Source organism: Chiloscyllium plagiosum, unplaced genomic scaffold, assembly GCF_037043375.1.
Source record: "Chiloscyllium plagiosum isolate Xiang-an unplaced genomic scaffold, Cpla_swu_hap1 HiC_scaffold_7, whole genome shotgun sequence".
In the NCBI taxonomy this organism is placed as follows: Eukaryota; Metazoa; Chordata; class Chondrichthyes; order Orectolobiformes; family Hemiscylliidae; genus Chiloscyllium; species Chiloscyllium plagiosum.
In genome coordinates this window covers 85397056-85414073 of record NW_028270145.1, presented here as the reverse complement: position 1 = coordinate 85414073, position 17018 = coordinate 85397056, and the positions used below count along the sequence as shown (strand labels likewise).

The window sequence follows — 17018 nt, the reverse complement described above, 5'->3', positions numbered from 1 at the left end:
AACAAACTGCCATTCCTAGATGTCACAGTAGAGCGAACAGCCAATGGGCAACTTCAAACCAGCATCTACAGGAAAACAACACATACGGACCAAATATTGAACTACAGAAGCAATCATCCCAACATCCACAAATGAAGCTGCCTCAGAACATTATTTCAATGAGCCAACACACCGTGCAGCACAGTGGAACTATGCAGAGCAGAGGAAAATCACCTATACTGTGTATTCAAAAAGAATGGGTACCCAATGAACACAGTCCGTCGATTTCTCAGCAACAAACCCAAACAAGCAGACAAAACATGTCCAGAAACCCTAGCCACTCTCCCCTACATCAAAGACATCTCAGAAATGACTGCCAGACTACTCAGACCCGTTGGCAACATGGTAGCCTACAAACCCACCAACACACTATAATAGCAGCTAATGAACTTAAAAGACCCTATACAGACAACAAGCAAAACTAATGTCATTTACAAAATACTATGCAAGAACTGTAACAAACACTACATTGGACAAATAGGCAGAAAACTACCAACCAGGATACATGAACACAAACTAGCCACAAAATGGCATGACCCTCTCTCACTAGTATCCTTACATACAGATAAAGAAGGACACCACTTCGACTGGAATGACACATTCATCTTAGGACAAGCCAAACAGATAAATGCACGAGAATTCCTAGAAGCATAGCATTCCAACTGGAACTCTTATCAACAAATGCGTCGAGTTTGACCCCATCTACCCTGAGAAAAAGAACAGGAAATGACATCACCAACCTAAAGAAACCCAAGCATATAAATAGAAAGCAGGAATCATGTACAGTGCTTTGTCTGAGGCCCACTGAAGATGTTACCTTCCAGTTCAGTGAACAAACCTACATCCAGTTCAATGTTAGTAGTTGGTGCATCCTGTAATGCATGCCTAATGATCCTTGGAAGTGGAGTTTAAAGTTGCCAGGAGGATCCAGAGAGATTGTCAATTATTGCAAGCCAGTTTCTGTGGATGATAGCTACCTGTGGCTTGTGGAAATAGATCATGCCTGAGATGGCTTATTACTGAACAACATAAAAGTTCTTTGCAGGCAGGAGTGAGTTGACGTTGGCAGGTACTTGCTCTAATTTGCATGACAAGATTTCTCAATGTCAAGCTTGTTTGGCATATTTGGCAAGATAGGAAGCTGAATATATTAAGGTGAGTTTCTCTTAATGAGGCATTTAGTTCCTGTAAAGGCCATCACTGTTTGGTGTGCAAGCTTTTCGAATGTGCTGAGATCTCTCATTGCTTAGCATATTATCTGATGCCATGCCATTTACTTAAACAAGCATTTGTATCGCTCTTATTCTCCAGCTAATGGGCATTCATAGCTAGCAGTTAATTTAGTTCTCATTATTGATTTCTATCCAAATTGATTTCATTTTCTGTTTTGCTTTTCTGGGTATCCTCAATTGCAGTCCTATCATACCATTGTCATAAATTGTACCTTTTTGCCTGCTTTTGTCTGGGATTCATGACAAAACTTTGGATTCCCACTTCCTATTGTCACTGTATCTTCCTGAGGAAGGGCTCATGCCCGAGGCGTCGATTCTCCTGCTCTTTGGCTGATGCCTGACCTGCTGCGCTTTTCCAGCAACACATTTTCAGCTCTGATCTCCAGCATCTGCAGTCCTCACTTTCTCCTACTGTATCTTGCCACAACTATGCAAAAGTAAGTGTACGATGACATCAAAAAATAAATATGCAATTCCACAATTTAATTTATACCACGCAATTGCTGACTTTTTATATTGGTCCATAAATTTTACGTAAACAATTGAGAACTCAATGAACTTATCCTGACAACATTTGATCTATTGACTTTAATTCAAGCTGCAAAGTGCAGTAGACTTTAATTTCTATCATATAAATTAAGGAGACCTAAATTTTGAAATGATCATGGCTTTCCATGCTGAAATAATCCAAATTGTATAGTGCTTTGGTTTTTTCTTTGTTTTAATTGTCAATAACTGTCATGAATTGATTTACTTGTTTATTTGTCACCATGATTTTTCAATGAATCAATGATCTAATAACGTTTCAGATGTGTTATATGACTGTCCTCCTCCACTTGTAGCCTTATTTTGTAGAACACAACGACACATACAGGCTATACATGTCAAATAGCAATAATAAACACCGTCAAACATATTATAAGCTTGCAAAATTGATATAGGTTGATTCCATTTTCAGTTAAGTTACTTATCCTGAATTTTATGGTCGCATGCTCCCACGCATCCATTATGACTTAAATGAGTTACAGTAACTTGACTTTTTAATGAAATATCTGGAAAGTGATTCATCTATTCAAATAAATTGAACTGAACTTGACTTTAACTTGCATGTGTAAACTGTATGCCAATCTTTGCATGTTGGCTCGAGCAGACACTGCAATTATAAGGATTTATTGAGTGCTGATTTGTCACTCTGTTGTAATTAATACTTGAACAGATGCTAACATATGAGTTGTTTTAGTTGGTTTTATTGAGTTTTAAGTCTTTAAAGTAACTGCAAGTATATCATACATCTATATTTGAGCTGTATTGTTTGACCTTATTATAATTAAGTTTTATTTTTATATAGGCCATCTTACTTAACAGCATGTCAATTCTAATTCCTTTGAACAAATACTCTTTAAATTTATGTATATCTGCAACCATTTACCTGCATTGCATTATAAAAGACCTCCTCTTAATATCATTAATTTGAAACAGTAGAGACTGCAAATTTTGTCACCATTAACTCTGATAGTTTCATTACCACAGATGCCAGCTGAAGTGACAAATGGTAGTGAGGGTCATTCTGTACCCTTCTGATGTGACCTACGCTGATTGCTACGTTGTTGAGAAAAATATAGTCTGTTTATTATGCTTATGCATTGAATGTATGCAGAGTGGGTAGATTGAAGTCGGCATCTAATGCAGCTATGAGTGCACAAGCCAACAGTTGTGACTTGCCACTTCCTTTAAACATGTTGATGCAGGAAGAACTGTGCACATGCGTACTGGTTAATTGGAAGAGTTCTGAAAAGTTCGGAAAACTATCTAATGGAGATGGTGCTGGATTACAAGGAAATTGCTTCTGAGGGGTGACCTTATAGAGATTTACAAAATTATGAGGGGCATGGATAGGGTAAATAGACTAAGTCTTTTTCCTGGGGTCGGGGAGTCCAGAACTAGAGGGTATAGGTTTAGGGTGAGAGGGGAAAGAAATAAAAGAGACCTACGGGGCACTTTTTCATACAGAGGCTAGTACCTGTATGGAATGAGCTGCCAGAGGATGTGGTGAAAGCTGGTACAATTGCAACATTTAAGAGGCATTTGGATGGATATATGAATAGGAAGGGTTTGGAGGGATATGGGCCAGGTGTTGGCAGGTGGGACTAGATTGGGTTGGGATATCTGGTCAGCATGGACGGGATGGACCGAAGGGTCTGTTTCCATGCTGTACATCTCTATGACTCTATGGGTGAAGACAATTCATTTCAAGAGGCCTTTACTGCTTTGTATCTTCAAGAAGTCCTCATGTCACCCATACATAAGCTAGGAAGTGTGCGCTCTGTATTTATGTGGTTCGCAGTAGTTCTATGCACTATAATTGGGGATTTGTTGTCTTTTGTCCAAATAGATAGAAGCAGGAGTGGGCACAAATTGTACCTTTTTGCCTGCTTTTGTCTGGGATTCATGACAAAACTTCGGATTCCCACTTCCTATTGTCACTGTATCTTCCTGAGGAAGGGCTCATGCCCGAGGCGTCGATTCTCCTGCTCTTTGGCTGATGCCTGACCTGCTGCGCTTTTCCAGCAACACATTTTCAGCTCTGATCTCCAGCATCTGCAGTCCTCACTTTCTCCTACTGTATCTTGCCACAACTATGCAAAAGTAAGTGTACGATGACATCAACAAATAAATATGCAATTCCACAATTTAATTTATACCACCCAATTGCTGACTTTTTATATTGGTCCATAGATTTTACGTAAACAATTGAGAACTCCATGAACTTATCCTGACAACATTTGATCTATTGACTTTAATTCAAGCTGCAAAGTGCAGTAGACTTTGCCAGAACAGTGGGCATCCTAGTTGTGGAGGTACTGTCAACTGCCTACACTCACTTTTGCAAAGTGAGTTGTACCATATCTATAAAGGATGCCACTCCTCATAATACGCGTTGGTGAGCAACACTCAGCTACAAACAACTATGATGACTTCATCTTGGGTTCATCTAGTTCACTGTGTCAGCAATTTTCAAGTTATTTAATTGAACCCAATGGTAGATACATGATATAGAAGAGCTATCTACTTTATATTTTAATGGATGACTCCCTCTGCAATGCCACCACACATGACCAGCACTTATTAAATGAGAAGCATGTTTTCACACAAAATGTTATTAAGCAACAGTCCTGTGTGGAATGCATGACAAAATCCTTATTGTGCAGGTGTCTGACTCTAGATCTGCCTTGCAGAGGTCACAGATAAATACATGGCAACATGATATCATTGCTATAATATAAATCTGGTAATAGAGGGATAAGGATGGCAATTCAACATGGATGGTATTTTTTAAGCGTTATAAAATGTCAGTGTCGCCCTATTGTCAAAGAGTGAGGCGTATTAAATGAAGCATCAAATTAAGCCATATGGGTTGAACTGAAAATTTAAGAAGGGGTAATTACACAGCAAGTTGTTACTGGGAAATAATGGGAAAGAGTTAAAGTGCAAATAGTTAGACAAATTTGTAACTCCAAAGCAATAGGGTGATAATTCTTGACTTCAATGATCCAAGTACAGGTACATAATCCGTTATCCAAAACGTTCAAGACCAGCTGGTTTTTGGAATTTGGAATTTTTTGAATGTTGGAACAAGTGACAATTCAACGGTGAAACGTTTAAAAAATCTAACTGTAAAGCTGACTCACTGTGAGTAATGGGCCCTGAGACAGAATTGAGGCCTGCCAGTGCTGGGCCATGCCCATCCACATCACATCTGAATGACATGCATCGGGTGGGTGTGGAGTTGGATTAACTGCACGCCAAACAGCCTTGTTAATGAGATAAAAACTTCACAAAAAAAACCTTCAGATTTTGGAGCTTTTCAGATTTCAGGATTTCAGAGAAAATGTCTACTTGTATTAACTGGAATATAGCATGAAAGGTGCAGAGGGCATGATATTCTTGAACAGTATTCAAGATCACCTTTTTGTTTTAGTCAATGCATAACCAGCTCAATGACAGAGAATGCAATTGTAGATTTTAATCTTGGTAAATGAAGCCAGTAAAGTGGAGGAGATAGCAACGGGTGAATATTTTTGTAATAGTGATCATATTATAGTTAGATGTTACATCACAATGGAAAAGGACAGAACTAGAACTTGAATAGAAATTTCAAATTGGGGGAAGGAAGACTTTAGACAATTTCAAGATGATCTAATAAAAGTGGACTGTTACAGGTGTGCAAAGGAAATTCATTGCCAAATCATTGAGGCATTCAGAAGCAAGATTCCATGGACAAATTTTAGATATGTCCCCATAAAATAAAAAGGATAGCACTGCCTAACCTCAAAAGTGGATAGAACAAGATAAATCAAAATCTTACGACAGTCTTATAAAAACAAATCTTATTCAAGGAAACTTAGGGCATTACAAGAATGAAGTGGAAAAAGAAATTTGAAAAGCAAAGGGAAGATACAAAACAAAATGGCTGGCAAAATTAAGCAGAATATGTCTTATCAGTATATTGAAGAGTACGAGAATGACTGAGGAAAGGATTGTGTTGATCAGAGATGTACATAGTAACTTGTCCATGACTACAGAAGTTATGGTCCAGGTTCTGAGTTAGTATTGTGCCTCTATTATCACAAAGGAGAACGATTCATCCAAGCATTTTAGGTAGAAAATGTGAAATATTGGATAAAATAAGTATGATGAGAAGGAATGTTCTGCAGGGAGTGACCTCCTTGAAGGTGGATAAATCACCAGGGCTGGATGAATTTTATTGAAGGCTACTAAAGGAAGAAGGGGATGAAATAATGGATGATCTGTAGATCATTTCAAAATTCTCACTCCTTACTAGTGGGCTGCCAGAGGATGGAAGACTATTTACCATTAGTAAAAAGGAGCAAAGGGTAGGCCACATGTTGATAGACTGGTATGCCGACTTTGGATAAATTAGTGGTATCAGCAATGAGAGAGAGAGAGAGAGAGAGAGAGAGAATATTAATTGTTACTTGAAGAGGCATGGACGATTTTGAGGATAGTCAGTACAGTTTTGTTAAGGAAAGGTTTTTCTTTCTTCTTCAAAAATTCACTTAAATAAATAATAAATAGGAATGACAACCACTGTAGAGTGAAAGTTGTCTACAAGGAACACCAGTAAAGCATTTGATGTGGTCTCATGTGACAGTCTGTTGAAGAAATATCAAAGTCCATGTTAAATGAGAGTAGAGCCATAACATTTACAGTATAGTCGGAGGCCTTTTGACCCATCCTGTATGCACTGGCTCCCAAAAAAATCCATCCATCTCATCCCATTCTCCAGCCCTATTTCCATCACCCTCTCAGTTCATCACTTGCAAATATATATCCACCTCTCTTTTGAAACCTTTTATGGAATCAGCCTCCATCACGCTCCCAGGCAGCGCATTCCAAATCCTAACGACTGAGTTTTAAAAAAAAAAAATTCATTTAAGGGATATGCACCAGTATTTATTACCTGTTCCTAATTGTCTATAATTTCCTGGGTAATACTTTACCCTTTTCCTAAATAATTCTCTCATTTGCAATCCTTCAGTCAGCTGGGACTAATCCTGCGCTCAGAGAAGCCTGAAAATTTTTTATCCACATCTCTACAATTTGTTCTTTTACTTCTCTCATCAATCTCAGCTGCATCCCATCTGGGCGAAAGTGAGGACTGCAGATGCTGGAGATCAGATCCTCATTCCTGCCTGAAACATTGATTTTCCTGCTCCTCGGATGCTGCCTGACCTGCTGTACTTTTCCAGCACTACTCTAATGTCTCTGCATCCCATCTGGGCCTGGTGACTTCTCTGCCTGGAGTGCTGACAAACATTTTGGTAGTTTTTCTTTGTAATCACTGAACTGCTCAGTTGCTTGACACCCACGTTTTTAACTCTGCCATTGTCACCATTTTCTAACTTGGACTGAAACTTATTTTGTTTAATACTACTTCCATATCCTTCGCTTTAATGAACAGCTTTCCTTGTGGGCCCCACTCTATCCGTTACTAATCTTTTATCATGAATATGTTTGAAGAACATGTTACTGTGTGTTTTTAATGCAGCCTGCCATCCTCTCTTCATGTTCTCACTTTCCCTTCCTTATTCCAGCCTTAGCACTTTCTAACATTTAAGTCAGTCTTCCTGTTTTCTATTGCTAATACTATTCCAGTATGTATTAATGCCTCCTTTTGTTTTTCCTTTTATTTTTTTCTCAATATCCTTAGTCATCTAAGTACTATACTCTAGCTTTGGATACCCTGAATTTATTTCTCATACTTAGCTTCCACTCTATTCATCTCGTCTTTAAAATTCTCCATTTTTTTATCCATTGTTTTATCCACCAAAATGCATTTCCAATCAACCTGCTCCAGGTCGACTTTCAGACCCTTTAAAAACTGTTGTTTTTCCAGCTTGGAACCTTAGTTACTCTCTGATTTTTATCTTTTTCCAATTTTAATATTGAACCTTTCATTAGTTCCCAAATGCTTCCCCCCTCTGATGTTCTTCACTTGGCCTGCCTCATCCAGAACAGCTCTTTCCCTGGCAGGACGAGAAATGTACCATTCCAGAAAGTTCTCTTGCACATGTTGCTGGAATTTATCACCTTCCTTCTGCCATGGTATACCCTAAGATAATTGAAAACTCCAGCTATCACAACGCTGCAGGCCCTGCTGATTTCCATAATCTGCCTATAAGTATTCTCTTCTACTTCCACTCTACTATTTGGAGGCCTATAATAAAATCCCAACAGGGTCACCAGTCCCTTCTTGTTTCTCACCCCAACCATATGGATTCTAACTCAGGAGTTGCATCTTATTTAAGGGCAATAATGTTATCTTGAACCAAAACTGTTACACCTCTTGCCTTTTTACCCACCCTTTTTCGACTAAAAGCCTTATAACCCGGGTTGTTAAGTAACCTGTTCTGGCTTGAGCCATGTTTCTGTCAATGCTACTATGTCATATCCCCCTAAAGCAATTTCTACTTCCAGTTTCCCAGTTTTCTTCATGTTATTTCATGCATTTACATACATACAATTTTAACCCTTCCTTTATCTCTTGCTCATTGGAAAGCGACCATTTCTTTGTTCACTGTCAACACTCGAGTCTTTCCTCACTTCGTTTTCCCATGGCCATCTTCTCTCTTTTGTCATGTCTGATACTTCCAAAACTAGGCCTATTAATCAACTCACCTTCCTGCCTGAATGTTGAGACTTGGATCTAATATTGGGTCAATGACCAGAAATAAAAGTAAATGGTTATGAAATGGCTTTGCACATGAGAAATGGTTTCCACTGGTGTTCCACAGGGTGTACTGCTGTATCTCTTGCTGTTTTTGCTATTTAATAATGATTTAGAATTAAGAGTGGGAGACATGATTGGGAAATTAATAGAAAAACAAGATTTGCCTGTTGCTGACATGAATAGGATGGTTGCTGTTTCAGGAAGATCAATTACTGGTGGAAAAGTGACAAAGAATGCAATCCAGAGAAGTGCAAGATTAGAAACTTGAATGATGGAGAGAGGCAGAGGAAGTGAGACACCTTGGAATGCACCTCCACATTTCCTTGAAGAGGACGTGGCTGATAGTTAAGGTGGTAAAGACAGTGTGTATTGCATGCTTTCTTTTATGAATGAAGTACTAAATACAAGTGCAGAGATGTTGTTCTGGACCGAGATAAGACACAGGTTAGGCCACATCTAGGCTTTTGTGTGCAGTTCTGGTGATCATTTTACAGCAAGGACAGAATTGTTTAAGAGTACAAAGGAGATTTACAAGAATATAACCAGGGCTTGGAAATTGCAAGAATCGGAAAATAGATAGACTGGTCTTATTTTCCTTCAAAGAGAGGAAGCTGAGTGGTGACATAATGGAAATGTGCAAAATAATAGGGGGATAGAGTGGAGAGGGAAGACTTATTTCTGCGAGCGAGAAATCAGTTACCAGGGAGCATAGGTTTAAGGTGATTGATAGAAAAACAGAGGGGCTAGAAGGGAAAATACTTCGACACACTGCATATTAGTACTCCAAAATTAATTCTGCTGTTTGCTGGTTAAGGTGGAAACCCTCAACTCATTCAAAAGTATCCTGGATCTATACTTTGTGCTGTAACATGCAAGACCAATGGATGCCGTAAAATCAGCGTGGAATGGACAATTAGCGTTCAGCAAACCATAAACTTCAGTCTGATTTCCCACTCCATCTTCAGCCTCAGCCATCAATGACTGATGGTAGACATTTCATGAGATGAGGTGAGGAAAACAAGATGAATGATGAGGCCATCTGCAGCTTATCATTCAAGACGACAGGATAAGGAAAAAGGATTCAGTGATAATTGATCACTTGTCTGATGTCATTAAACAGCCTGTGGAACTACATCCCTGTTCTCAGTGTTAGCCTTGTGGAACTGATAGCCTTTCCCATCCATGGGCAGCACGGTGGCACACTGGTTAGCACTGCTGCCTCACAGTGCCAGAGATCCGGGTTCAATTCCCACCCCAGGCGACTCTCTGTGTGGAGTTTTCACATTCTCCCTGTGTCTGTGTGGGTTTCCTCCCACAATGCAAAAATGTGCAGGTTAGGTGAATTGGCCATGCTAAATTGCCCATAGTGTTAGGTGAAGGGTTAAATGTAGGGGAATGGTTCTGGGTGGGTTGCGCTTCGGTGGGTTGGTGTGAACTTGTTGGGCCGAAGGGCCTGTTTCCACACTAAGTAATCTAATCTAACTGGCCTCAAACCCTCTAGTTAACCACTTAGAGCAGTACCTCCAGCATTCCACTTTAAAATCTGGGGGCAAGCCTGTTTCCCTATTTTAGACTCTTCGTGAGGGTCTTCAAATGTTGAGCAAGCAATGTCTTCTGCTGCTATGATCAGAATGCATATACCCCTTTCCCCCTTGAAATAGTGTGATCACATTTCAAATATTACACAGTACTTTAAGTAGAACAAGTCTCCTGACCCTTTTTTAAGGGATACAGCCACTCAACAGCACATTCGGCTTTGGAATTATGAAACTTAAGACACAGCATCAAATTTCCTTGTCATCTGTATCACTTCAGTGGAGGAGGTGATGAAACCAGATCACGATAACACCTATGCCCAAATTTGGAGGAGCTATCCAATTTAACTATTACAGGTTCTTCCAAAATACAGCAGCAGTTCACAGCCTGAACCTTAGCTTGAACAGACCAGAATGTCATAGGTTTTGTACTGATATTTATTCACTTAATTGAATTTGGTTCCAACACAGGGATAAATAATATCCCCAATGCCACGAGTAAGAGAAAGAAAAGTCTGTCCAAAATTCTCCAATTTGGTAGTTGTTCTGTTTACTTTTATCAGACTGGAAAGTAGCAAATATAAAACTTCTTTGCAAGAAGAGAGGGAAGCAGAAAACACAAAACTGTAGATCAGTTAGCCTGAGGTCCGTCATGGGAAAGGTGCTAAAATTGAGAATTAGGTGTATTGTATAGTTGGGCACTAAGATGATCTCCAAGTAACCAAGAAAAGTTGTCAAGGTTTTATCAAAGTGAAATGAAGTTTAGTAAATTTTATTGGAGTTATTTGAAGGAATAATATGCATTGCCAATTTTAAGGGGAGCCTGTGAATATGCATATCTAATGGTGTGGAATTCACAGCAGACTGTGTGGGATGGTCACCTTTTTGCACTTTTTAAAATGCTTTTTATGCCAATGGCTTACATGAGATGAATAAAGGCATGGTCGCTAAATTCACAGATGATAGCAAGATAGATGAGAAAGCATGTTATGAATAAAACATAACAAGTTTGCAGATGAATAAGATGAGTGAGTGGGCTAACAGCTGGCAGATCCAATATAAGTTGGTAAAATGTGAAGTTGTTCAGTTTGCCAGGAAAAATGGAAAATTAGAGCATTACTTAAACGGAGAATGCCTGCAGAATTCCAAGGTGCAATGGGATTTTGGTGTTCGAGTGCATGAGTCACAAAATTATTTACAAATACCGCGCATAATCAAAATAGCTAATGGGATGCCATCCTTTATAATGAGAGGAATTGAACAATAAAATTACGGCTGTTATGCTTTAGTGATACAGTGTATTGGCGAGACCACATCTTAAATACTGTGTGCCTTTTTAGTCTCCTCTTGTGTGGATGTGAATGCAGTGAAGGCAGTTCAGAGGAGTCTACTGGATTGATACTTGAAATGAATAGTTGTCTTATGTGGATACATTGACCAAACTGAGCTTGTTTCCACTGGTATTTAGCAGAGAGAGAGTGAGAAAGTATAAATTCCTAGATTGCCTTGACAAGGTGTCATGGAAAGGATGTTTCTTCTTTGTGTCCATCTAGAACTCCGGGTCATTGTCTTAAAAATCAGGGGTAGCCCTTTCAGGAGATAGATGAGAACAAGGATTTTTTTGTGTGTGCAACTCTCTAATTCACAAAGAGGTTGCGGCAGGTCTGCAGAGGTAGGTATATTTTTGTTAGACAAGGGAATCAAAGGTTATTTGTGTAATAAAACAAAGAACTGTGGATGCTGGATTTCTAAAACAAACAAAAAATTGAAAACACAGGAGACACTCAGAAGGTCTGGTAACACCTGTGGAGAGAAAACAAAGCTAACATTTTGAGTCTAATCACCCTTTTGAGAACAAGGTATCGATGGCAACATGGAAATTAAAACAAATAGATGAGCCATGATCTTATTAAATAGCGGAATAGGCTTGATAGGCCAAATGGTCTGACTCCACCCCTTTTACTGTATGTTCATATGTTCTTTCACTAAATTGCACAGAGGCCGACAATGGGTGAGGACATTTGATGGTGATGCCCAAAAAGTTGAACAGCCCACCAGCAAACATAATGCATTTTCCTGTTTAAATGAATGTTCTGGTAGGATTAGGAAATATTAATGAACCAGAAGGAATAGCTATAATGTGCATACATAGTTTATTTAGTGAGTCTCCAAAGATAATTTGGAATATGTTTTGATTGTTTGCCATCAATTTTGAAATGTTAATTATGTGTAAGTGAGCAACTAAGTTCACTTTTTTTTGTTGATATTAACAATTGGATACTATATTTAAGAGTGTAAAAGTCTTAATACAGTAGATGACTTTCGACAGCCCCTTGAGACAGAATGGCTTTCTTTCACTTCAAAATTGTGGTCCTGAGGTGACTAAACAGTCCAGTGCTGAATCCATGCACCCTGGCACATATGGGGCAGGCAGTGTTTCACACAATGGACATATACATGGTGAATGAATAATTAGTGGCTCGTTCATGATTTAATGGTCTTTCTTATTTTCTGCATTCTTTTAATGTTTTCTAGCTGCTGTTTTCTTTGGAGGATGGCTGAGTAACCAAGAGGAAAATTAATATCACAACATAATCATTCTGCATCATAAAAAATCACACTCAAACTGACAATGTTAATTATTGTTAATTTCAATTATTATCTCTGCTAAATTAACAACCATTTTCTACAGTCAGGTATATTTTGATCAATTCTATCATAATTTGGCTGTTCCTTACCTTTTAATTTAACTGAAAAAATTGATACTGAACTAAATTTTTAAAATGGATTCAGTGCACAATCTAGCTTCCATAAACAATACTGTCAATTCATACTGTATGTGGCAATGAATTTAAATTAACTGTATGTCATGCTTGAACAAATGGTAGCAGAGTGACTGTCGATATGGAACTTTGCCTAAAAAATTTTAAATACTGTAATGGCCTTGTCAGTCATCTGTTGTTTGGTTTACACAGTGGATTAATTTTTAATTAGAAGATAAAGTTAATACTGCTTTCCACGTGATTTCCCAAAATATGCTTTGCGTATTTGTTGCTCTCCAAGTCTCTGCTAGTACATCTACTAATACTGAATAAAACCCTTCAGGATACCATGTTCTAATTCTATGCAAGGCTTGTTCTTTGCCTGAGCAATCAAAGAAATATGAGCATTTAGAAGCATGTAGACCTTTTCTATGCTTATAAAGCTGAAAATTAAAGTGCATATTAATCTGGAAAGTTTTTTTTCTGACTAGACAAACCAGTCATATATGAAATCTCCTGACATAATAACATGCATTCATTTTATCAAATTTTCAGAAGAGTTGCTAATCCACTATCAATTAATCTTTAAATACCAGGTGCTGAAGTCACAATATTTTCAGGTGAGTGGAGAAGCAAGATGTTGATTGAACTTTGTACATTCTGCAAAATCAACACCTGGATGGAACAAAATTAATTTGTTACTCACTAGAAATAGTTACACTTTACACGTATTTTTAGGTTTCTAATGATGTATTGCAATCAATTGTTATAAACTACATATTAGGCGTGGCGATGTGCTATGGTTTGAAAACCTGCATTAATTTTAATCACTATTTTTTCATCCTTTTTTAAATAATTGTTAGAGAATTCTGCCTCAAATTTTCTTTGAGTATTTCAATTAATGTACAGCCTCCATATTCTGTTATAGAACAGTCAATACATTAAAAGGTTAATTGATTAACAAGCCATCTGAAATCACAGATGTTTTATGATCTAAATTGACATGTCAGCACCAAGGCATAAAAATGTTATAATAGCCAAGGAACATAAGCAGAGTATACAAGTGATTAATTCACACTGTTTCCATTTGTATAACTGAGCTGTAATTAGCATTCTGACACAAACCATCTTGAAAAGCATGATGTTCTAACCCATTCGTTCTAGCTTAGTTTAAAAAAAACACACATTCTAAGATATTAATTAAATGGAAAATGCACTATTTGCCAAGTGTACTGTGGGAAACATTTTAACTCCTTCCACCTGACCTGAAAAAGAATGAAATGGATGGATTAGATATGCCACCATTTTTGCCAGGGCTTTGTGTTAGAGGCAAAAACAGAAATTGCTGGAGAAACTCAGTAAGTCTGGCAGCATCTGCATAGAGAAAGGAGAGACAATCTTTCAGATCAACTTAAAGAGGGCCACTTGATCTGAAATGTTGACTCTGCTTTCTCTCCACTGCTGCTGCTAGACCTGCTGAGATTTCCTGGCAATTTCTATTTTTGTTTCCAATTCCCAGAATCTGCAATTTCTTGTTTTTTAACTTTTTTTTAAGAGGGCTGGTTGCTTGCATAAATCAGAAGGGAAGTTCATTTAGAACATATAAATCATGGACCTATCACATACTTGAGACCCAATTTCATTTTGTCTATCTGTCCAGCAAAATGTGAAGAGTACACAGTTCAGTCATTTGGAACAGCAGTGCGCCTGAGTTGCATAAAAACACCTCAGATTTCTTGTACCACCTCCCTGCATTGGCCCCCAAGCCAACCTGCAATACTAGTTCCTTTACCATCTAGACCTTTTTCTAGTGAAGTGTTGCCCATCCTGGAATCATCAAGCTGCATCAACAACTCATTTGTCATTTGTAAGTTGATATGTACATGTTGTTTTTGTCAGCTAATGTGCTGCTTAAGTTGGCTGCACAATAGTTCAAAGCTAAACCATTGATTTGTGTCAATGTCTGGTGCTGGTAAAGCATGGCAGGTCAGGCAGTATCCGAAGAGCATGAGAAGAGCAGGGCAGAAGAGCTTATGCCTGAAACATCAATTTTCCTGCTCCTCGGATGTTGCCTGACCTGCTGCGCTTTTCCAGCGCCACACTTTTCAACTCTTCTCTCCAGCATCTGAGTCCTCACTTCTCCTAACCACTGATTTGTGTTTGGGTTAATTCTTGTGCAGAGATGTTACAACTTCTCTGTATGAGATGCTAAGGGAAAGTGTCATATGAAGCAAAATAAATTTTCCTTTTAGAAGAATTTGGACATTGGATTTGTACTGCTTGTTACTTGATGACAGCATTTCAAAATGATTACAAAGTGTGAATAGAAAATATAGAGCAAGCTTTCCTATGGTTGAAGGATTTTAGGTGAGATCATGAGCACCACAATTTTATTTTCACTGGAAAATGTGGAGAATGTACCTGTTTCATGTGTATTGAGACTTTGAGTCCAAAGAAGGATAGTATGACTGTGTTAATTTTGATTATTGCTGGGTTTTTTTAAAAGAGGAAACTTCTAAAGGTTGTGACAATTCATTTATCTGATTCTGCATTAGTGAATGCATAATCATGCTCATTGTGTTAAATATTTCACTACTTCACTGTTAAATGGATATGTTTACATAATGCTGAATAATCCTTATATAACATTTTAAGTTCAATTTACCTCTGACATTTTTAAAATATTCTTATTTTATGAAATAACATTTCATTTTCATGACTGCTAGTATTCACCGTATTTTACTGTTTACAAATATTTTCCAAGTGTAGTTGAATTTGCACTGTTTTAGAGCTGAAACAATATGTTGCTCGGCAACATGTTCAAGATATTCAAATATTTTCAAAATATCAAGATATTCAGGGTGTATTGAAAATTGTCTTCAATGTTTCCTTGCCATTACTGAAATGTTTATATATTGTTAAATTTAAGCTCTCCAATTGAATTCATGCCAACCATTTATGTGAAGAATATTTAATTTTGTTTACACATCATAAATTCAGATTACAGTCTTTAAACTCACAACTACAATATTATATACATAGCCAAGAATAATGCTTACATTGTGTTCGGTTTGATCAAGTATGCCGATTTATTGGAAGAATTTTACAGCAATGTTGCTGCTATGAAAATATTATTCATGCATTATTTGAAGTGATGTGTACACAAACATATCACCTCAGAGGAGATATGTTATATGTAACTGACTGATGTCAATCATTGTATGAGCAAGGCAACATTTTATCATCCTGTGTGCCTTGATGAAGTGAAATTTGAGTCTGCAGTATAAATAAAAACATGATTGTTTTGTTGAATTTAATCTCGCTAGACCATGTTGCCCAGGCCTTTTAACAACTAATTCACTGATCCTATAATCTGCAAACAAAGGAGAAAAATAAATCTCCTTTTTAACTTAAGAATGTGAAGCAGTACTGCTCCTCCTGCCTTGATCAACACTGATGTTGTAAATTGTTATTAACCACGGCTTGTTTATACCATACTGCCGATTTCCTTCACCGCTTGGCTCAGGTTTATCATAGAGCCCTGTACCTGAAAACCATCAAGTTCAGCATCTTGACTCTCAAGTTCCAACAAACATAGCACTTGAGTCCTGAAGATGTAATGAATCTTTTTTTATGATCTTTGTGGATTAACATGTGCACAATTATCCTTTTACTGCCAGAAATTTTATTCATATGAATTTTTGTGGAAAGTTTTCCAAGGTGATTTAGTTCTTCATGGGCATAACATATGACAAAGAATTGCAAAAAAGTTGTGTTATCAAAAAAGATTACATGCTGAGGGTTCCTCAGTATAAGATTCGTGAAGTAGCCCAGATTAGGGTGAAGTCTGAAACCTTTAAATCTTGAGGTCAGAGATTGAAAGTCAGTAACAATATCACATGCCTTTCCCTTAAAGTTATGCTGGCATACTAGCTATGAGATGCAGCACAACAACGTGAATTAAAATCTAAGATTTGAGATTTGCATTCAACAAATAAGATTAGATTTAGTGAATATTACTGCAACCTGTACTTGGATAATGTTGTCAATTGTCCTTCAATAACTGTCACTGCTTATGTTATTGTAACTTGTACATAAATCTTTTTTGGAGTTTCTCAGAGTTGCGCTTTGGTATGAACTAAATTCAAGCCTTATTTATCTGAATCTTATGATTTTTCTACATTGTGATGGAAGAAAT

The 17018-nt window shown here is 37.6% G+C and overlaps 1 protein-coding gene across 1 annotated transcript in view; it reads left to right on the top strand.

Annotated features, from left to right (window-relative positions):
- The window catches only part of LOC122551725 (low-density lipoprotein receptor-related protein 1-like), a 1910187-nt gene that overhangs the window by 202094 nt on the left and 1691075 nt on the right, over positions 1 to 17018 (top strand). The gene's annotated exons all lie outside the window — the stretch shown is intronic.